Here is a 23,087-nt window from a genome sequence, read left to right as displayed (position 1 = left end):
GAAAGCAGAGAAGAAAGCTAGGTTGATTGTCCAACAGACACCATCCACTCTGACTTGATAGCATCAAAGTGGTCTTACAGGTAGGCACAGGTAGTTTCCCTATGCAGCCCGAGCCCCATGCACAGATTACAAGTGCTGTGTCTTTAAGCAAAAGGGTTCATACTGGGAAAAGAGATTTGTATGAGCTTAGAAACAAGACCTGGTCCTATCAGTGTGCCCTGGGTTTGCCTCCAACCTGCCTGAGTCACCAAAGGGCAAGACTGTGCTCCGGTGGAACACTAAAATTTTTGCACCTCTGTTCTTTGGGTTTACAACATCCCAGCATAGACTCAGACAAACCACTCATCGTACCAGCTCTCCCTCTGGCAGCATCTGTATCTAGGAGCACATCACCCATTAAATACTCGCCATATGTCATGATGGCCATGGTGTCGAGGGGACATGACAGGGCTGATGAGCTGGCAATGGCACCATTCTCACACACACAGCAGTGGCAGCCTGGGACATGCTCATAAAGGTGGCTTAAAGAGCAAACACCAGACATGGCCTGTAAGGTACCTGCTCTGGTGCTCTCAGGATGAAGCACTAGGGTACTGGTGAAACTGCACCTCACAGGTGCACACTGCAAACAGGCACATCTGAGGGTGGAGTTAAAATAACATCTGATTTAAGCCCAAGCTTGTAGAAATGAAGTCTCCACATGCATTTAAATTATACATTTTTCTACAGCCTCAGTGCAAGATTTAAGTTTTTTTAAAAAAACAGTGAAAGTCTTGAAATAAGCTTTGCTGTCTTCATTTTGGCCAGAAGATAAGTTGGCATAAGTTATTCAGAAGGAACATGTTTTAGGAAAGGGAACATATGTGTGTAGAAAAGAAAAAAAAAAGGCATAGATTAAAAACGTCATGATCTCATTTGGACCATCTTATGTGAGTTACTGGAAAGTAGAAAGGTTTTGCTACAGAATATAGGAGGAAAATATTATTTGCCAAAAATCCCACTGAAAAATGAAATAAAATTCCTTGAGCTAAAAGTACTCGCTAGAGAATTTCTATCCATTGCCTATTTTGGTAACAATTATATAGCTAACTACAGCTTAACCAAATAATACAGAAAACAGAATATTCCTTTAAATACTCTCTTTCATTAAAACAAAGGGGATTTGTTCCTATCTGGATCCACAAAGAAGCATTTGCCATTGTTTAGCAAACATCTTTTCAGCTGCTTTTGAGTAGCCAGGCATATCCAAGGTATTTATGTCAAATTATAGTTGTCTGAGTTTGTCTCTGAAATACCTTCCCTCCCCATATGTTTAGTCATGAGAACTGCAAGTTGCTTATATGCCCTCCACATCTTTTCATAGGACTAGATTTTCTGCAGAAGTTAGTTTGGTTGTATGTTCTCAGAATCTGTTCCCTGTACCAAGACACTAGAGATCTCTCCAGCACATGCAAGGAAAAGTGTTGTGAGCTCTAGTCCCAGGGAGCAGAAGATTGAAAACCACCCCATTACCGAGGATCCAAATCAGAGAAACAGCACAGGTTACAGCAGACAGACCTTTGATGGTCTGATCAGAGTAAGTGGGGCCCATCTAGATGGTTAAGGTAATTGATGAGATGGGATCAATATCCTATTTCTTTCCAAAGTGATTTAACCACGGTATCTCCTCCTCTCAGTCTCAGCCATCCTACAGAAGAAAAATAATTGTCATATTTTTGTTATTATATTTTAGTTCCATGCCTCAGATATGACTCTTGATTGATTTCACAGCCTGAATATTTTCTAATGAGTATAATGGACCTTATGATAGATAAAGAAAAAAAAAAAAAAAAGGATAGAATTGCAGTTAGGAAAATACTATAGTCTCATTTAATTTCAGGTTGTAAGATTGGTGAGGGAAGGATTTTCTTATTTGTTTGCATACTGTGATGATCATTTAAAATAATTAGTTAAAACCAGTCCAACAAACAATGACAAGTCATCAAAATATCATCTGAGGTGAAATCTCCCTTGCTTTGGGAGTTGCTATTATATCTCAGTGATTTCATTAATTTATCCCATTCTCTATACCACATGCAGCATGAGAATGTCAAATACCAGCCTCATGAAAATTTTAAACAGCACAGAACCTCATTTGGGCAGCATTGTCTGTATCATACTATACCAGCCAAAATGAAACCTGAGATACAGCTAGCTGAAGTTTTCACTTTTCTGGGTAAAGACTTTTCCATTTCATCTCTGCTCTCATCACAGAGGTCATTTATGACTGGTGTCTCTTGGGCAAGACTGGAAAATAATTAAGAACTATTCAAATTAATGCATTTTCTTCATATTCTGTGAATGGAAACTCTTGAGGGCTGCCCACGAGCCAATGTGTCTTTGCTTACAGTGGAGTCTCTCCTGAAGTGACCAGGGCATTTCTGGCTGTGCTCATCTCCTCCTACTCTTTCTGCACAGTATACGTCTGTAACAATGCCCTGTCTCCCTTCAGCTACAGTCTCACACTTTATTTTCAGAAGTTTACGCTTCCAACCGAAAATCAAAGCCTCTGTAGAGAGACCCCACAGATATAAACAGCACACATTCCTCCACTTGCCCTGCCAGGCATAGCTGGTAGAGCCAGCCTGACCTCAGTTACTGACCTCCAGTTGGGGGACATGATCAAAGCCAAACACCCTGCCAAGGATGTTGTCTACCTTAACTGCCTGTCCTCTTTCCTTTGCCCTCTTTCCAGACAGTAGCAGGATCCTCCCATAGGCTGTCTCAGGATGGATCTGCTGAGAGGGCACAGCTCGCATGGATCTCTCAGCTGGCAGGGCTTTCTTTGGTTGAAGGGCATCCGAGCCCACTGACCTCCAGAACAGGTTAGAAACCCTATCTAGGAGTTTTTTCTAGCTCTTCATGATGGGGAACAGGATACAGCCTGGAAGCCTGTGGGCTGAGGAGGCATTTCTGAGCTTCAGCTTTCCAACAATTCACTTTCATTCAGGGGTTGTTATAGTGATGAACACTGCATTTTGCTTTCTCTTCTTGCTGTCGATATTATGTTTTGTGCCATACAAAGAAACAATGACCTGATTTTTCAGAGGCAGTGACCTCTCATGGCACTTATGTTGCTCAGCACCATAGAAAATGTAGCCACTGAAGTCTGTGGTGAGTTTTACTTACAAAGGTTTTTTCAATCTAAAAGTATAACCAACTACTTCTGAAGCCCTCTGGCATCTATGTGGCCATGAGCAGCTTCTTGCACCTGGAATATGTGAAAACCTGATTTCAAAATAAGATACTACTTACACAGGCACTGGTTTGCTGGTAACAGACTGGCCAAAGGATTACTTCCTGTTCACACTTCACCTAAAAATAAAAAATGTCTGGAACACTTTTTTCTTCCACTTGTAGATTACTAAGCAGATCAGCTGAAGAATTATGCCTTTCTCTACAGCGCCCACCTGAGCCCAGATGGAGTATCTTTTAACCCTAGAGAATTACATCAAAATTTTAAATAGCATATTATTCTTAAATTTGATTGTTGTAGGGGCATCTGAAGACCTGGTGTCACCTAACTTCATCACTCCCTCCTATCCTGAATAGGCACACCTCTTCCTGAATGGGACAGACTCAGAGTCCTTGGCTGTTAAGCAGAGATAATCCATATAGAATTAGAGGAAGAGACAGTAAACTTCTGAGTGTGAAGTTTACTTATCCTTATCAAAAATGTCTTACATAAACCAGATCTATGCCCAGAGCTTGTGTCTCAATTCATAGTAAGCCCTTAAGAAAGGATATGTGTAACTAATGGAAAACAAATGTCTGTTTTGGCAGGGCCTGCAGCTAATGTCAGTTATTTTCCCCCCTTTACTAAAGAAATAAAGAAATTGTCAAAATGAAACAGGCTGACTGAAATGTTTTGGTTTTCTCTTAACTGTTTGAGTGCTTCTCTGATACACAACATATGCGACAGGCCCTATCTTTGTGGTTCATGAAGAGAAAAAAACTGCTGAAGAAATAATGGTTTTTTCCATTAAAACATATTATGTCCTCAGGAAGGAAGTTCAGAGTTGAAAACACAGATATGCTTCATAGCTTGATAGCTCTCAGTAAGTACTGTTTTAATTAGAGTGTGACTTCTAGACTTTGTTTAGCTGGAGTCTGGCCAAAAACAGAACAAGAGTACCAAGCAATCTTTAAACTGTTTTCTAAAGAAAAAAAAAAAAAAGCCTAGAGAGGGCAGAATTATTAGCTGTGGCCTAATACCTCAAAGCAAATTAATATAAAGTGTAATTATTGTTCATTTTTCGGCAAAAAGCAGTACTGTCAACACAAGTGTAGAAACCACCAGAAAACAATTCATCATCAGATTATGGTCACTAATTCATATAAACCATACCAAATCACAAGTACTGTTGTTAACCCAGAACACAACTGAGAGTCTGACTAACTCAGTAATGACATAAATTCAGGTTTGCTGAACAGCCTGCAGGATGTTGGCTCATACCATGGTTGAGAAATCAGTAATATGGAAATACCAGGGCTGGCAGAAGATTTCCTGAATTTTGCCTTCCTTGGCCCTGAAGAATTTTATTCCCCAAAGCCTTGTCTCACCTGGGACAGCAGATCCCAGAAGCTGTGAGGGTGTACAGGGGAAGAATCCTCTTCCATGCTCTCTTTTCTTAGGCAACAACTTGGAGCATCATTAGAGGGAGACCAGACTGGGCTTGGGTTCATCAGGTGTAGCTGTTGTGTTCTTCAACTCTTCACCAAACATATACCTGAGGATGCTCACATAATCATAAAAACCCTCAATGACACAGATGGATAGATACTACTGAGTAACTCCATGTTCACATATCTTTCTATCATGAGAGTATCTTATCAAGAAGTTGAAGACTATTATAGCCTCTGAAGACAGAAAGCACTGTTTCATTTCCTAGAAACAATGAAGGTTACCTGAAGCCTCAGTGTGTCCCCCTGACCATGTAAGAACACAGGAGAGGCTACTCCAAAATTTTAAAGTGGATGCAGGGTCTTGACATTAGCAGGGTGTTACACCAGCAAAAGAAGCATAAAGAGAGAGAAAGGGAGCAATCACATTTCAGGCACAGAGCGTTTTCTGGGATAGGTGCTAGAAAACGTGATTTGGGACTGTAAGAAAATAGTCATCTCCTGTTGGACTGCTCTTGTGTTCAAACCAGCAAGATTTGTAGGCTCTCTAAAGAGGGAATTTAACCAGAGAGAGCAGTAAGGCAGGTAGGCATTATAGCTTTTCCATATTCAAGGAGCAAGGCAATCACTGACAAGACCAGAAACCTAACTATTGAGGAACAGACTTTTCAAGAAACTGAAGAAGCCAGAAGCTTCTATGTGAATATGGAAGATGTCAACATCAGTCTTCCTGGATTCCTCAGGCAACCATCCCTCTACCTTCAATACAAGGAGAAATCTGCAAAAACAGTTCATAGCCAGCAATGGCCAAATGAATCTTCTTGAGAGCTTTCTGTTTGCCCAGACCTTGTTTCTTTTCTCTGATTTTCCGTCTGTGCTTTAATGCAAATGCCAAAATCCAAAAATTGTGCATCAGTTTCCTTACTAGCCTTTACTGCCGTCTAACAACCTGGCCTTCAGGCTCAATGCTCAGCACCTCCTTGCTCTAGCCCTGAGGTCATGTCTCTCCTGGTTTCTCTGCTTCTGTCTTCATTACAAAATCAACCCCAGGCTGTCTGTCTGCTGGTCTTCTCTGCACATATGCCAGAGATGAGCTGCCGATGAGATGATGGAACTAAGAGGCATTAGATCCACAAAGAAAGTAAAGACCACAGTAAAAAGTCACCACCTGGGTAATGAATTGGACCCACCAGAGAACTCTACAACAACAGGAATTTCACAAACTTTTTGTAACCTGTAGAGATCAGATTGTCTCCATTCAAATAAAGAAAGCATCTGCTAGTTTAAGGACACTTTTTGCTAAGATACTTATTTCTCTCTGTTTGTTATCCAGCCCACATAAACTGCTGGGAAGATGAACAGGAAGGTGTTTCCATATTGAAAATGTCAACCCTAAAATATGCTAAAGAAAAAAGAAGAATATTCCATAGTAGAGGCTCCCTGAGTTTAGAATGAGTTTGGCTCAGTATAGCATGGGATAGATCTTAAATTAATGACTTCAACATAACTTGAAGATACTTTTTGTTTAGGAATTGTTCTTATCTCAGCTATTTTCAACCACAGAGCATCAGTCCAGCAAAGACTAATGCAGAGGGAAGAGGCTCAGTAAAAAACTGCTTCATCATTTGGTAATTGCAAAGAACAAAGTCATCTTACAAGCCATTAAAAATTGTTCCAAGAGCCTCTGGCCAACACTTGGCAAAGAACAAAGGAATTGGAGACCATCTAGGTCTGGCCATAGAATGGTAGAAAAGAATGGTTTGGGTTGAAAGAGACCTTAAAAGTTCATCTAGTTCCACCCCCCCTGCCATGGGCAGGGTCACCTTCCACTAGACCAGGTTGCTCAAAGCCCCGTCCAACCTGGCCTTGAACACTGCCAGGGAGAGGGCAGCCACAGCTTCTCTGGGAAACCTGTTTCAGTGTCTCACAACCCTCACAGTAAAGAATTTATTCCTTAGATCTAATCCAAGTCTACCCTCTTTCTGTTTAAAACTATTACTTCTCATCCTATCACTACAGGATCAAGAGTCCCTCCCCATCTTTCCTGTAGGCCCCCTGGCAGGACTGCTGTAAGGTCTCCCTGGAGTCTTCTCTTCTCCAGGCTGAACAACCCCAACTCTCTCAGCCTGTCCTCACAGGGGAGGTGCTCCAGCCCCCTGATCATCTTTGTGGCCTCCTCTGGACCCACTCAAGCAGCTCCATGTCCTTCTTATGTTGGGTGCCCCAGAGCTGGACACAGTGCTGCAGGTGGGGTCTCACGAGAGCAGGGTAGAGGGGCAGAATCACCTCCCTCAACATGCTGGCCACACTTCTTTTGATGCAGCCCAGGATACAGTTGACTTTCTGGGCTGTGAGCCCTTATTGCTGGCTCATAGCCAGAGAAATAAGAAAGGGAAGTAAGAAAAGTCACTGTGAAGGAATCATATCTTGTACCACACATAGATGATACCATGGGTGCTGTAGTGGACCCTCTTGTTTTTTTCATGCTAGATTTTAAAAGAAAGTAATGACAAATGGACCCAGAAGATAGAGAAAAGCCTATAGCATAGGGTCTGAGTCAATAGAAAAGACTGGCTGCAAGAGTTCTTAGGACACAGAGATCACTTTTGAATAGCTGACAGACCTCTCTAACCATCTTTGTTGGATCTAAATCCTAACTTTTTGCTTGCTTGAAAATAAAACAACATTAAGAGAAGCATAACCAGCAAGGAGAGAATTTCCACCAACTAAAGACTGCAGAACTGGCCAAATTTCTAGCTTTACAGATATACAAAGCTTGGTAGCGCTCTGCCATGACAGAAAGTTCATTTGGGGCGTTTACAGGATCCTAGAAAACTACATACACTTAGTGAAAATGAGAGAGCATTTTTTGGTCATATGAAGGCAATGACATTTTCCTGGAAATTTAAAAGTCTCTCGTGACCCCTCCTGTCTGGGTTTTCTTTTATCTCAAAACTTCTATTATTGGACATGGATTCTACCATATATGGTTTGACAGCAGCATTTTAACACAAGAACACAAAAAACCCCCATTAAAGAATGGTGGACTGGTACAATAAAACCTGAGACCCCATGGATAAATAATTATGCCACCCGTGAGAAGCTTCTGAGTACCAATCACCCTCGGCACAGCTTTCCTGGGGCAGTCTTATGTTCAGGACAGAGTCTCTTTCCTTGCTATGGTTCTTTGTCTTCAGGAGTACTAACAGTCTGGAAAAGCTGGACCATTATGATTTTAGAGTCATAGGCTTTGGCATGAGCAGAAGCAGCCAGACAGCGCTGGTAAGAGCTAAAGGTGGTTTTGGAGGAGGAAAGGAACCGATAGACTTCTCAAAGGAGCAGGTGGGTTTGAGAAGTAGTCCCTCCTTCCCTTCACACTATTTGTAGAACTAGCAATTGCTCCTGGCAGTTCCTCCTCCAGTGTTTTCTGGCAAGCATGGGCTACTTCAGAAAAATCCTCCAACACAGAAATTGGGAAATATATACTCTGACAGTAGTCAAAGTTCTTATGAATTAATGCTGCACCTGTCCCAGGGTCTTCCATGCATTCTCCCTTGGTCTGTACCTATGTTTTGCATTTTAATAGGCTTGTTTCTTTTTGTTCTAATCATTTTGCCTTGGAAGCCTAACAATATGCCCATAATTCAAAGGGAAGCCTTTGGAATTCAGATCTGAGTTGTAACCCTGCAATAGTGTTTCTCAGTGATTCAGCTCTCCAAATAGCATGTCTGCATAGCTGGCTTGCAATGGTAACACCAGGACCTCTTCTGGCTCAGCAAGGACCAAGATCTTGTAACTTGAATGGTTTGATTTCCTGAGACCTGCTAGAGCTTCTTACGAAACAGCAGGAGTTTGTTCTCTCCAGTCACCATCTTCCTGGCCTTCTATGAGTCTTCCTGATGTACCTGGCAAGTCAGTGCTTCTAGATGTTCTGCAGACATCTGCACTCATGAGCAGTGTAACCCCACCATGAAATAGGTACCAGCGGAACCACAAAGCAAAACTGCACCCAGCCATGACTGACTGCTGAGATATCCCCTCAGTAGCACTTCTGGCCACATCAGACAGCCTGTTCTGTTGACAATAGCTGAGTTTTTCAGTATTGTTTTGCCAATTATCAGGCATAGCATAAAGGACACAGCCAGCATAAAGATGGACCAATAACCAAACTGTATTTGATACAAAAGGGTCAGTACATGGGTGAGCACTGGGGGTACAAACAAGTCAGTCAGAATATACATAATTGACATCAATCCCACTGATACCAATAACAACACCACACAACCAACAATGGGTGGAATAAATGATGAAATGCAGTTTCCCATAGAAGGGATGGGAGACAACTAAGTCAACAAGCCAAACACATAAGACCAAGGAAGCCACACACTGAATCTCTACACAGCCCACATTTAAAAAGGCCAGACCTGACTGGAGCCCAGTCCCAGGGAGGCAAGAAGTCCTTCCCCAGTAAGAAATTCTGCACAGGGCATCCACCTCACAGACAGACACTGCCCTTTCCTGCAAGTGGTCCCAGCTTCCATCCCTAAGTGGGACACCTGACCTTTGCTTACTTAATGTGGGACCCCTGGGGCTCATTTACCCAATGGCTCTCCCTGCCAGGCCGGCCGCACCCTGGAGGGAAGCCTAAAGGCAAACTCACCCCCCCTTTGTGAAGGGCTGTGGGAATCACCCATATGCCAACCTTAATTTGGGGCTTGGGGTTGAAACCCCAGCATTTCAAGTATCCATACAGCTTTCCAAATAACACTGCTCTTGGGCTGGTACCTCTCCTTCAATGTCCAAGTGCAATCAAGCAGAGGGGGGACAGGGCTTTTGCTCAGAGAAGAAAAATGCTGGGAAGGAATAGGTTTTTAAATGGTCAAATGGTCTGACTAAGCAAGTTTTAGCAACTCTGCTCTTGTCAAAGATAAGACATGGGAACTTTTTTATGGGGAAAAGCAGATGACTAAAAAATGGCATACCTCTTCATTCTTATAATCTGGAAAGTTTTATGGGAAAGGCAAAATCATTTCTTTCATGTTGCTGAAACCAAAAAGTCTTTGTTCCTTCACTCCCCTAACCAAAGACAGGAAAAACCGTGTCAAAAGATCCTTCTACATTGTCTTCTGTCTCCTGCGTCTTCCCCTGCCTCTCTGTCTGTGGTCATGTGGGATCCTGCTAATCCAGCCTTTTGCATGGAGTTGAAGAGATTATTCATAACTGTGCACTTAGAGCAGCTCTCTAAGAATTTTTGCAGCAAACCATTCACTGTAGTCCTCTGAAAAAAGGTATGAAATAATCTCTTCATGTTAGTATTACACCATTTATGCTTCATTCCAGCTATCTCCTTCTTTCCTGTGGGCAGCATGTTGATTTATTCATGCTGTCAGAAAACCTTCTCTGACTATGTTTCCAGTAAAAAACTGAAAGGAAGATTTAGCCGCCTACTACCCAGATGTGCAGTGACTCCAGCTCTGTGGCATCTGTGTAAACATCAGCAATAAACTTCTGACTTTAAGATTAAATATGGGGGGGTTTTCCTTTTACCCCATGTTCAGGCACCTTCCATTGAAATATTTTAAAGACATCTTTGGCATTTTTTGTTACGAAAGCATTTTGCACACTATTCATCAAGAAAGTATGTCGCCAGGAATCCAGCCACCACTGGGAGACATCAAACCATAGGACACCCCCTTAGAGGTCAAGGCTGTGACATTACCACCAGGGAATATGTCAAGGAAGAGCACATCTCTGAGCTGCTCAGGTATTAAATAGGGCTGCAGAGGCCTGGTTGAGCTATGGAGGTGTCACCAGTATCACATAAATGATGACGCTGTAAGAGGGGTTATCCTAGTGTATTTAAATATTGGCAAGTTACTCATGTTATTTAACATTGGTAATCACTTATACAGAAGAAGAAAAACAAACAAACAAATCACCAACTTGGTGCTTATCAACATCGTGATTAATTCCCTGAAATCAGTGATCTGTTTTAGTATTTTATAGGAGTTTTAAAGCAATGCTTCTGTTTAGCAATATACTCCAGAAATGTCCTAGAGGAAGGGCACCAGTGGAGCGTAGTTGCCTTCAGTGGGAAGTGCATCATCTGGAAAGCTCCTTTTCATATGAGACAGGTTCAGTTCATTACCCTAATGACATTTTTTTGCTCTACACACTCAGCTTGTACAAAACACATCAATGTACTTGGGCCCACAACTTGCTGAGGGGTAAAAGAAGGGCTGTCAGAACAAAAGTGATCAGAGCTTGTATGGAGCACCCAGCAGGGCTGGATGGGGGCAGAACAGCCTGGTTCATACAGACCCCATCATTTTCTTAATTGCAGCTTACTGCAGAGGCAGATTTTGACCTGTGGGACTCTGCCAGGGAAGGGCCCTACATTAAGTCCCATATCACTAACTTTTGGCTAGGTTTATGGTTGCTACAAAAAGGGGCTTTGACTGGGGGCTACACTGGTTTTCCTGATGCTTGAGTGCTTGATTTCTCAGACATGGCAGTATTTTAAATATATTTTAATATAAGAACTGGAGCAGTTTCTCATTAAAACCCACCTAAATTGCCCCCCTTCTGTCATGGGTTTAATCCTTGAATTATTAATACCCACCAATGAAAGGCAGGAGATTGATGTTACTGCCCTGAATTGGTAATGTTGCTGGAAGAAGAAAGTGCTGCATTAACAGACAACAGACAGATCAAGGGCTGTAGACTTAGCTTGTGTGGCTGGTTTTTCAGTTCTGTAACAGCTGATTTCAATCACTTCTAAACAAACTTCTGAAGTATTTTGTACAACCAGCTAATGTCTCTATAAATATCTTCTGTTTAACTATGGACAAATTATCTCCCAGCTTGAAAAGCTAACGAGGATTTGTTGGGGGAGGGTCTTTCCTTCATCTGTCTATGACAAATAATTATCAATGAGAGACAAAATGTTGCTTTAGAGATCACCCAGCTGAATTCCATCATGTGTAGCTATACAGTACACAACCGCACTGTCCTATATAGCTTTGTAACTCTGGAAAACTCTAGCAGCTTTACAATTAAACTAACTGTCTTGCCAGGCATTACTTTTGGGGTCAAATCTCAAAGCCTAAGAGTGCCCCAAACCTCAAGTTAAAAAGGAGTCTTTTGACCCTACTTCACTTTAGAGTGGAGTCCAAAATCCCATGCAATGCATGGTCTCCTTGGGCCAGAGAACGTCCTTGGCCAGCACACTGTCCCACAGAAGGAGCTGCTCTCCATCTGCATCCCATTGAATCCCATTAGGAATTATGTAGGATAATGCACTTCTGAGATACTCTCAGCTCTGTGGAGCTTCTCAGAGAGCACAGGCTCCTGAGAGCACTGGACACACTTAGCTGTCCTCTGCCTGTCCACGTGCCCATCCCACATGTCACCCCAGCACCAGGCAAGCTGTGGGCAGTAGTTTTCCCTCAAAGCACATGGCAGGCAAGGCAGACAGGGAGTTAAGAGTTAGCATCAGCTGGGCAAGGCTCAGAGCCCAGTATGGTGGCAAATAACCATGGCCAGAGGTCTGTCCCCTTTCACAGCCCAAAACCTGCTGCTTGTACCATTCCCACAGGAAGATTCCCACTGGGAAAGGGAAGATGATGTAACACAGGCAATATCCTCCTGTGATGCCTTTATATTTATCCTTGTCCCACTCTCTCCCCTGCTGTGGCATCAGACAAAACAACATAGGTTGGACTTTCTGACTCAAACACACATTTCCTGACACGTTTTGTTGTAAGCAGGACCGTTAAAACTATTTTGTAAAAGCTGGTTTGGCTGTGAGTATCATTACATGTTCTATTTGAGTGAAAGCCATGTCTTCCTCCTAAGAACTTCTGGTAAACAAAAGCCTCCATACAAATCCTGATGGGAACTACTGTAAGGAAGCTGGGGCATTGCACATACCAGCCAAGGCAGAGAAAGACCACACAGCTGCAGCTCTGAACAAATGACCCAAATCATGGCTTTCATTTCCACTGGGAACTGTGTCTGTGCTGCAGAAAGTGGCTCCCGACAAAGGAATTAATCATTAAAAAAAAACATTATTGGGGCTAAAGTATGAGATAAAATGAAAACATTTATATTTTTTTCTTTCCTAAAGTCAAAATACATGATGTTTTAAAAGCGCCATATCGAAATATAAAGGACTTGTTGAAATCTCAATTTATGCTACAGTTAAACCCAACTTTGGAATATCTGTCTGTCAATGACCATATCATTACGAGCAGATACTATCTTCAGAGAATTAGACAACGTAGGGGGAGGAGATATTTATTTTTCTCTTTCTCCTGTGTGTATGTATATGTACAGCTAGAGCACCTTGGCATAATAAACATATATATGTCTACAGACATCTATTACACACAGTGCTATGGCATCGATTCATAACTTGATCACCATGCAATTCCCCTTGATTATATTGACAGTCCTAATAAGTTCCAAAGAGTTTAGCCTTCATTATATCCTGCAGCTGAAAAAGCTTGGCAAGAAATAACTCAGAAGAAAGCTTTAATTTTCCCCTGCATATACCTTATTTAAAAAAAAAAAAAAAAACAAAACAAAACAAAAACAAAAAAAAAAAAAAAAAAAAAAAAAAACAAAAAACAACAACTTTTGCCATAGTACCTAGGTTTAAAAAAACCCATAGCATAGCAGCAGTGAAACCAACATCTTGCTGTTATCTGCTGGCAATCAGAGAGGTAGAAAAAATACAGTCAGTGTATGTATCACCTTCTGTTTTCCTCCTTTTAAAGACATGTAAGTACGATAATCCTCCTAGTGAGACAATAAAGACAAAACATACCTGAATCTCCTTCTTTTCAAGTTGTTGAAATTGTTGTACACTTGGAAGCTGCTCTGCACCACCTCTAACTAGTATTTTGCTAATATTGTTACAATCACAGAGTTATCTGAGGAACGTAGTGACTGCCAAGCTGCAAGGATCACATATGGGTCTAAATAAAGAGTTCAGAAGCACATACCTTGATGCTCTGTGTCCAGAAGAAGACCTTATTAAAAGGCACAGTTAGACAGTTCACCTATTAGGTCATCACCAGGCTGTGATTTGTAGTGTAAGCAAGTAATACTCAAGCAGTATTTACATCACCACAAATAATCAGACACACTAGTAAAGACTGCCAGGATCATCTGCAAGAAAACTGATTTTGGATTTTGATATTCTGACTCAGGCTTGGTATAATGGGAAAGAAGACGACTATTTACACAAGAAGGAAGAAAACTACCCAGACAGGATCTCAAAATCACTTTCAAATGAGGCAACAGTTGGACTAGATGATCTTCAAGGTCCTTTCCAACCTAGTTGATTCTGTGAAAGAAACAATTGCTATTGCCGTCAAGGGGCAAACTCACAACTTCATTCATGTGGCCACACTCTCTTCTGTAGGATGAGGGTTTCCCATGAGAATTAAATGGTTAAAAGAATGGCTAAATCCAGTCCAGGAGGTTGTTGATTTTATCAGTTTGATCTTGTCAGTTATTATGCCTCCCTCCTTCTCTAATGAACCTGCTCTCGCCAAATTATGCAGATCTGGTTTTTTCAATGTAATCTAATTTCATATTATTGCTCCGCTATGCTGCCATTAGACAAGGCATTCCATTTCTAAAAAAGCCAATTCCTCAACTGTACACAGAACTTGAATACTCATCATTAATACCAGTGCACAAGCAAAATTATTTATTTTGCATATATATGTTACTTTGCCTCAGTCTTTAGCAGTGGAACTGGCTGTTCCCTGGACACCCAGCCTCATGAGATGGGAGATGGGGAGGGGAAGCAGACTGAGGTCAGCACAGTTGAAGAGGAGGTGGTCAGAGACCTGCTACACCACTTGGATGCACACAAGTCTGTGGGACCAGATGGGTGAAACCCAAAGGTGCTGAAAGAGTTGGCAGATGTACTCGCCAAACCGCTTTCCATGATTTACCTGAAATCATGGCTAAATGGGGACTGAAGGGTGGCAAATGTGACACCCATCTACAAGAAAGGCAGAAAGGATGATCCAGGAAACTATAGACCTGTCAGTCTGACCTTGGTGCCAGGGAAGGTCATGGAGCAGATCATCTCGAGTGCCATTAAAGGTCATATAATGGACAACCAGGGGATCAGGCCCAGTCAGCATGGGTTTATGAAAGGCAGGTCCTGCCTGACAAACCTGATCTCCTTCTACAACAGGGCAACCTGCTTATTGGATGAGGGAAAGGCTGTGGATGTTGTCTACCTTGACATCAGTAAGGCCTTTGAAAACGTTTCCCACAGCATTCTCCTGGCAAAGCTGGCTGCTTGAGGCTTGGATGGGCACATGCTGCGATGGATAAAAACTGTCTGGATGGCCGGGCCCAAAAAGTTGTGGTGAACAGAGTTAAATTCAGTTGGCAGCCGGTCATGAGTGGTGTCCCCCAGGGCTCGGGTTTGGGGCCACTCCTGTTTAACATCTTTATTGATGATCTAGACGAAGGGATCGAGTGCACCCTCAGTCAGTTTGCAGATGACACCCAGTTGGGTGGGAGTGTTGATCTGCTCAAGGGCAGGGAGGCTCTGCAGAGAGACCTGGACAGGCTGGAGCCATGGGCTGAGGCCAACTGGAGCAATTTCAATAAGGCCAAATGCCGGGGGCTGACTTTGGGCCACAACAACCCCCAGCAGCGCTACAGGCTTGGGGAGGAGTGGCTGGAGAGCTGCCAGTCAGAGAGGGACCTGGGGGTGCTGATTGACAGCCAGCTGAACAGGAGCCAGCAGTGTGCCCAGGTGGCCAAGAAGGCCAATGGCATCCTGGCTTGTGTCAGCAATAGCGTGGCGAGCAGGGACAGGGAAGGGATCTTACCCCTGTACTCGGCACTGGTGAGGCCGCACCTCGATTCCCGTGTTCAGTTTTGGGCCCCTCACTACAAAAAGGACATTGAATGACTCGAGCGTGTCCAGAGAAGGGCAACGAAGCTGGTGCAGGGTCTGGAGCACAGGTCGTAAGGGGAACGGCTGAGGGAACTGGGATTATTTAGTCTGGAGAAGAGGAGGCTGAGGGGAGACCTCATCACCCTCTACAGCTACCTGAAAGGAGGTTGCAGAGAGCTGGGGATGAGTCTCTTTAACCAAGTAATAAGCGATAGGACAAGAGGGAATGGCCTCAAATTGCACCAGAGAAGGTTTAGACTGGATATTAGGAATCATTTCTTTACAGAACCGGTTGTTAGGGGTTGGAATGGGCTGCTCAGGGAGGTGGTGGAGTCCCCATCCCTGGAGGTGTTTAAGAGTCCGGTCGACATCGCGCTGAGGGATATGGTGTAGTTGGGAACTGTCAGTGTTAGGTTAATGGTTGGACTGGATGATCTTCAAGGTCCTTTCCAACCTAGATGATTCTGTCATTCTGTGATTTTTCATTGAAAAGCTATTTAAAGATTGATGTGATGATTTTCTGTATGAACGTAACTACTATGTGCCCTTTTCTTTCTGGAAGGAAGGGCACAAGTCAGTGGGGTCCTCTGTGTAGCCAGGTGCATATGCAAGTGGAATCATCTCCTGTCCATCCATTTTTATGGATATCTTACCCAGTCAACTTTTTGCAAATGAAACCCTTGACATATTGAGTGCCATTGTTTCAACATTCCTGGAAAAAGGCTTTTCTTTCATTAAACAAGGCTTTTTGCACTCCATGAGCCTGAATGATACAAAATTCAGTATATGGTTGCAAAAATGTATTCTGCTGTCTGTACTGCCCTGGCCTCTCAAGTGACAGGAAGGCACCAGAAGCCAGTCTGCAAATCAGTCCCCGGTGAGACACTTCAAATGTTGACCAAATTCATGCATAACTCAGCACCACAATTTTAATAATAATTTCTTAGAAAGGAGTTTGCATTTTATTCCAATACAGTGCAATGTTTGCCATTAACCCCCCTAAAATTTTATGCAATAGAAGGGCAATATGATTGCCTCTGTCTGAGTCTTTTTTCCTGTCCAGAGTGAAAAGTAGTCTTGCTAAAAGGCCATCCAGAGAGGTGAAAGAAAAACCTAACAAATTCTGGTGGTTTTCAGTCAGCTATTACTATCACTTTGTCTGTTTATAACAGCAACAGCAACAAAAAAAATAAAGCAGAAAATCCTGTTTCTGAGAGTCCCTGTGACACCTGTAAAACTGAACAGGCTGAAAGATTAAACTGAAAGCCTAAAACCCAAGCTGTATAAATGGTCCGTCCAAAAAGACTTTAAAGGTGGTTTCATAAAATGTCAACACATCCACATTTTTTTAAAATGATGAAAAGTCTAAGTATCTAGAAGAATTTGATTTATACTGTGTGGGTGTTCTTACGCCAAAACTGGATATTACTCATAAAAACAAGAATAAAAGACACTTCCGTACTTTTAAAGCAAGATAATGTTTTATCTATAGTCATCCATCCTTCTAAAAGCAAGTTATATTGTAACACATTGCACAGAGAGACACCAAACCTGGAAAACATATCAAATGGCTACAACATATTAAAAAAACCTCAGAGATAATACTCTGCAGAGAGCAGGGAAAAATAATGACTTCAGACAAAATACCTGTCCCATGCAGCTAATGACATTTGTCTGTGTGCTGGCTTTGTACAAATTAAAAAGCACTAACAGAAAGAATACAACAAAAGAAATAATCTTCTTCCCTATTCCTCAATAAAACACACCCTGAATCAAAATTGCAGACCTGAACACTCTGAAAGAGTGTCCAGGAAAAAAAAAAAAAATCCCAGTCTAATCTACACAGATGAAGTTGATCTTCACCCCTCACTCAATGCAAGTCACCAGAAAAAAAACAACAAACCAAAATTAAATTGTTACCAGTTTTACATCCACCTAAACACTCTATGGTGATTGAAGATGACCACACAGGAGATGGTGCAACTCCACATCTTGGTCCTGTTACAGTTCTCTGTGGGTGATGTTCTCCTGCATCCTGTGCCAGACAGACCTCAAATACCAGCAAATCCCAACAGCCCAATTTGATGTGTTCTGCACAATGGTAATGAACAGGCGCATGTTAATTGGACAAGAAATTAAAAAAGATTGGTCTGCTGGAGCCCAGGCTGGCTTTGAAAGAGTCAGACAAGACCACTTTTCTCTAGGACCAGACATTTCCTTCCAAGTCACTAGGAAACAGCAGAGAGGGGATCTCAAACACCCATGTCAATAGTCACCCTTTGGACAAACACAGTGTTTGGAGGAATCACAGCCCATGAGCTGAGAGCTCTCTTCTAAAAAAATTGCTACAGGCAGTTGCAAATATTGTGGGGTTTTTAGGCAAAAGCATTCATCATCAACCCTAAAATCACAAAGGTGTTACAGCAAGTGCTAAATTGTGGCTTCAGCATGGGATAGCTGATCTTTATTGAAAGGCAAAAAGTTTAATGAAACCAGGTGGACCATACTATACACACTGTGGCCAGTGTTGGCTGCCTTCTAACAGGTAAGATTCTCAGTCACACAGTGGTTTAACAGAGAAACTGGAAGCACTGCACTCTAATTTAGACAGAAAAACCCACAATACAAAGCTGCTTGAAATCTCTCCAGCTTCAGACAAACTTAACATTTTTGTTAGAAGGTGAAGGAAGGAAGGCTGAACAGACCAAAGCCTCCTGGATGGGCACAGGATTTTACCATTTCCCCAGCTTGACCCAGCCCTGTAGATTTCTCTGCCCTTTCTCCTTACTTTGGGCAGAATGTCTTCTCTGCAGCATGTCACCGTCTGGTTCAGCCCAAAGGTACATCCCTGCTTTATCAGTTCAGCACCTCTTTTCACATTTCACTTGAAAATGCACATGCCAGATAAGGAGAAGTTTCTTCCAGATGTCAGGAACTGACCATGAACACATCCTTGTATAGAGAGGTGATATTATGTGATGGGAACACTCTGGGATAAATAGAAAAAAATCTTCTTTTAGAGGTCAGTGTTTAACTCTCTGTCAGATATTTAAGGTATTTAATGTCTCCATAGTATTCCCTACCCTAACTATCTCATCCAGAATTTGTCTAAATAGAGGAAATCTTGGGAACATTTCAGAAATATGGTCTATGTATTGAAGAATGACAAACTGCAAAGATCATAAAAACAAATCTCCCTTAAATCCAGCTTGTTCCTAGAGCTTGTCCTGTCCAGCTCAAAGGGAACACTTTCCCTCCAGCAGCTTCCCCTGAGGGACCTGAGTGCACCTCACCTCTAGAGACACCAAGTCAGCATTCCCACCTGTGGGTAGAGGAGCGAAGAGGCATCCTTCGTGTTGTAGCTACAAACTCCAAGTTACATATGTGGGGCATTTTCTAGACTCAAGGCATATTTACTCGGCTCTTAACCACTATAACTTTCCTCATACAATGAGAACAAAACAAATGCACCCCTTGTTCCAAAATCCAAGTGTGGTAAATACACATGATTGAATGATTGCTGCCATAGTAGTGATTTATGACTTACTACATTTAGCCTGGTTCTTTGTAGCTGCATGAATATATATTCTGCTTCATATGAGAGTAAGTCTGGTTTTGATTAGGCTTGTAGAGAGCTGTCAGAAAGTCAGACTCGAGCAAATAAGCCCCTGTTGGTTCACTTGGAAAAGCCCATAAAATGTCTGCTGTTCATTTAAATTAGGCTCAGAAAGAAACACAAACCTGAAAGCTGCCAGTGTTTATATATATGATTAAGAATTTTCTTTCCTGGGCGGGCAGAGGAGGCTGGGAGAGGAGTTATTCTGGGAATGAGCCTAGTCAGAGAGCAGTCTTGGGCCCAGACCCTCATTCCTGCACACAAAGCAAAGGAAAACCAGGCTTATACAGGCACACTGAACTATAGTATAGCCAGAATAAACCCCTCCTTTGAGCCAAAGCCCAGCAGTGGAGGAGAAGCACAACTACTCTGCAGTCATTTCTGAAACCATTAGGTTGTCGCAGTGGCTAAAGAAAGTTCTGGGAATATTTTCCTATATGTGGCTTACTTAATTGCAGTTTTTCTACACATCTCTGAGTCTTGATTGAGGAAATGTGTCTGGGCTGTACCTCAGATGGCAAGGCAAAATGTGTCATGCCACCTGAGTTCCTCCAGGGCTAGCTCAGGTCTTCCCATGGGACTGCCATCCCCAGAGCATGGTCCCTGTCCTACACACAGATGCCCCTATGTGCAGAAGCATTTCACCCTGCTTGGAATGGATATGCCAACCAACCCCTTCAGCTTGTACTATGATTTTATTTCGTTAAGCACTCACTGTTTTATATATCCATGCTTTAGCTGTCAGGGAGTGAGGTCTCAGAATGGATGATGACATTGATCTGTCATCTTCAACTCTCACTCTGTGCTGTCTGAAACTCTATTTACAGTTGGTTTTACTTAGGAGGCATCGCCTGAACCCCTGCCTCTGCTGTTTCTGAGACAGGCGGGCTGGCTGCTCCCTGCCCCTCTCCCTTTCATGCACACACACATGTGCATCCTCAGCTCTCCCACACCACTGGCTCACGCATTCTCCATATGACGATAATAGTCTCAAAACTTCCCTTCTTTGCCTGCCTCTGCCTCATCTGTGTTCCAAGGCTCCAGCGCGTCCCCTCCCCATGTGGGATCCACAGCTGTCCTCCAGAGCCTTCCTTGAGGCGCCTGACTGCATGCCTCCCCCACCCCATCTCTCAGGTTTTGGGGGCACATCTCCTGCTGCTAGGCTGCTGTAAATCCAACAGCACCTCCCAAAGCCTCCAGCTGGGTGGTTTTTCCGGGAGGATTCACCTGCCCCTTGCGTGCTCATGCACACATGGGTCTTGTCTGTTGCTCCTTATCGGCTCTTTCTCAACAGGCTTTTGCCTCCCAAGCTGGGACAGAGGACAGGCACAGACTCCAATGTCCCTGGGTCAAACCCCAGGGTGCAGAGTCTCCCCTAGGACCTCCGCCAGCTGCCTGCCCCCAGCTCTCCAGGAGTCAAGTGCATCCCATCCCCATGCTGCTGGCACATAAGCGTCCTGGGCTTAAGGCTGCTACTTCAGGGGGCAGAAAGGACAGACTTTCTCAGGATTTTGGCATCATGACTGCTAATTATTTAACAGGCTGACAAACAATAAACACAACTTGGGTCCTGCACGCCTGTGTCTTTGACCACTCCGAATCAGCACTTAAGCCCCCAGAGGGAGATAATTTCTCTTTCCTTTCTCTATTTGTGCCTGGCCATCCACCCAAATGCTTACAGAGATGTAGCTGCTGTATCTAAGCAACAAGAACAAAGTCTGTCCATGCCCAGTGCAGGGTCCTGGAGATAGCTGGGGAGTCTCTCAGTATTGAAATTTTCTATTACTTATTCTTATCATTGCTAGCTGAAAGGTGGGAAAGCGCAGGCCTTCTCAGCAGGGCAAGCAACAGGTGCTGCTCTCATTTTAATCAGAATCTGTCCTTCCTGGCTTTCCAGGATCAGGCTGCATTTCGCTGAACACACATGTGCTAATTGTAGAAAACAGTTAATAGGCACAAAATATTATCTGTAGCTTATCTAGTGCTGGAATTTTATTAATTGTTCCCAAAGTCTGAGGCTTTTCAGACTATCATTTAATTAGAAGGAATAGTTGCCAAAAGCAATTTCTCTCAGGCAACTTTCACCTTTTGCTGAAGTCTTCGTTTATCTGATATTATTCCAAGGCCAAGTTAAAAAAATTACAAGAACAGCCCATCTATTTAGGTTCTGAGAAGTCTCCTAGACAGCAGCTGGGGGGGAAGAGCTTAACTTGTGGAAAACCTCCTGTCCTTGGCTGAGCCAAACCTCCCAAGCAGCTTTGTTACCTGTGTGCACTCTGCTTCAGGGAGATAATGAGGAGGCTACTTTTAAGCCTGTTCAAAAAAGGAAAAGTGTACAATTACCTTCAGGAGCACTTAAAGGCCCATTTACATTTCAGGGGTGATTTAGGGAGACTCTCTGTGTAGAGGCAATCGGCCTTTTGATCATATTCCCTCTAATCGTCCCTCCCTACCTTTGTTGCTCATAGGAATTTGTACATGTAAACTGAGCTCGATGTCCAAGGGGAGAGCAGTGACGAGTGGTGTTCCTCAGGGGCTGGTGTTGGGACTAGTGCTGTTTAACATCTCTGTTGGTGACATGGACAGTGGGATTGAGTGCACCCTCAGCAGGTTTGCCAATGACACCAAGCTGTGTGGTGTGGTTGACACTGGAGGGAAGAGATGTCATCCAGAGGGACCTGAACAGGCTGGAGAGGTGGGCCCATGTGAACCTCATGAAGTTCCACAAGGCCAAGTGAAAGGTCCTGCCCATGGGTCAGGGCAATCCCAAGCACAAATACAGGGTGAGTGATGAGTGGATTAAGAGCAGCCTCACGGAGGACTTGAGGGTATTAGTGGATGGAAAACTGACCAAGCCAGCAGTGTGCACTCAGAGCCCAGAAAGAAAACTGTACCCTGGGCTGCATCAAAAGAAATGTGGCCAGCAGGTCAAGGAAAGTGATTCTCTCCCTATACTCTGCTCTTGTGAGACGTGAGACCTCACCTGCAGCACTGTGTCCAGCTCTGGGGCACCCAACATAAGAAGGACATGGAGCTGCTTGAGCAGGTCCAGAGGAGGCCACAAAGATGATCAGGGGGCTGGAGCACCTCCCCTATGAGGACAGGCTGAGAGAGTTGGGGTTGTTCAGCCTGGAGAAGAGAAGGCTCCAGGGAGACCTTACAGCAGCCTTCCAGTACTTAAAGGGGTCTACAGGAGAGATGGGGAGGGAATCTTGATCAGGGAGTGTAGTGATAAGGGGTAATGGTTTTAAAGTGAAAGAGGGTAGATTTAGATGAGATGTAACGAAAAAATTCTTTACTGTGAGGGTGGTGAGACACTGGAACAGGTTTCCCAGAGAAGCTGTGGCTGCCCCCTCCCTGGCAGTGTTCAAGGCCAGGTTGGATGGGGCTTTGAGCAACCTGGTCTAGTGGAAGGTGTCCCTGCCCATGTCAGGGGGGGTGGAACTGGATGATCTTTAACATCCCTTCCAGACAAAACCATTCTCTGATGTAAACACTCATCCAGCTGCCTGGGTTGTTTTTATTTATATTAGATGATGGAGCTGTTTGAACTGCACAATAACAATTGAAACCATGCAGTGGGAAGGTACATGGGTCTCATGGGACCAGGGGAGCACATTGCACCAAGTAGTGATAACAATAAGGCTGCATCTGCTGTGCAGACACATCACCTGCAATGTCTGGCCCTGCTGCACAAACAGAGGTAAGAAACTGTCCCTGCCCCAAAGATTTTAGTCTGCAAGAGGCAAGGAGCTGTGCAGCAGACAAAATGTGGAGGAAGAACCATGGGGGCAATAACCATATCTTGTGGGTGCACAGAGACTTAGATGCATTAAAAATACATTTCAGTGACAGAGGCAGCCCCATACATGT

This window comes from Athene noctua, chromosome 4 (assembly GCF_965140245.1).
Source record: "Athene noctua chromosome 4, bAthNoc1.hap1.1, whole genome shotgun sequence".
Lineage (NCBI taxonomy): Eukaryota > Metazoa > Chordata > Aves > Strigiformes > Strigidae > Athene > Athene noctua.
Note: the sequence above shows the minus strand (reverse complement) of the source record.